Genomic DNA, 922 nt, shown 5'->3' on the forward strand with positions numbered 1-922 from the left:
GCAGTTGCAACATGTTCGTTTGTGTCTGTACAAACTACAGTATTTACAGTACTGTACACTGAGAACTCTCACCATCTGGCCATTGGTCACCATCTACAGTATTAACATTACAGTCGTCACTGACCAATTGCCAGAGCTGTAGATAAGTCTGCCGCTATACGATCGAAAGTACTGGATTAGTGGAGCATTAGCCACCCAGTGGTGGAGATGTGTAATGCATGCTGAGTATCTAGTATCGCCTCAACGTGCCTGCCCGTGATTAAACTCAGCAAGCTAAGCTATCGCCTTAGCGTGACTAAATGTCCGTCTAGGAGGAGAAACAGTCAATATAACGGAGGCTACATCTGTGTGTATATATATATATATATATATATATATATATAAAACACAACGCGGTCCCAGACCGGAGGTATATATCAGAATACTCGTACAATATATTCTGCAATAAGTACACTCTTTCTTAACTAACACTGTCTGTAATAAGACATGTAGAATACTCAAGTGTCTGTAAAGTCTCAGCGCTGTGGACAGGTGACTTTACAGGGGATACCTTGCCCTGCAATCCCAGAGACCAGTAGCAGCCAGTGCCAGATTAAGGTCCATATGGGCCTGGAGTTGAAATCTATGAAGGGCCTATTTTTTGTAGTGGTGAGGGTATCGGGATGCAGGGAAAAGCGATAGGAGTGAGGGTTTCGGGATATACTGATGTGCCCTTATACAGCTTGCCCTATAAACGGCTGTACAATGTACTGTTGAGGGCATGCGTACACACGCACCGCAAAACAAACCGAAGGTAAGCAGAACTATGCTGTGGGTACTGGGGAGCGCCCCACACCTGGAAGGAGGAGCAAGCAGCACTACATTAATGTGGGTAGCTGGAGGCTGTGCTCCCGCTACCAGGAGATCTCACAGCTGGGTCCAT

Source organism: Pseudophryne corroboree, chromosome 4, assembly GCF_028390025.1.
Source record: "Pseudophryne corroboree isolate aPseCor3 chromosome 4, aPseCor3.hap2, whole genome shotgun sequence".
Lineage (NCBI taxonomy): Eukaryota > Metazoa > Chordata > Amphibia > Anura > Myobatrachidae > Pseudophryne > Pseudophryne corroboree.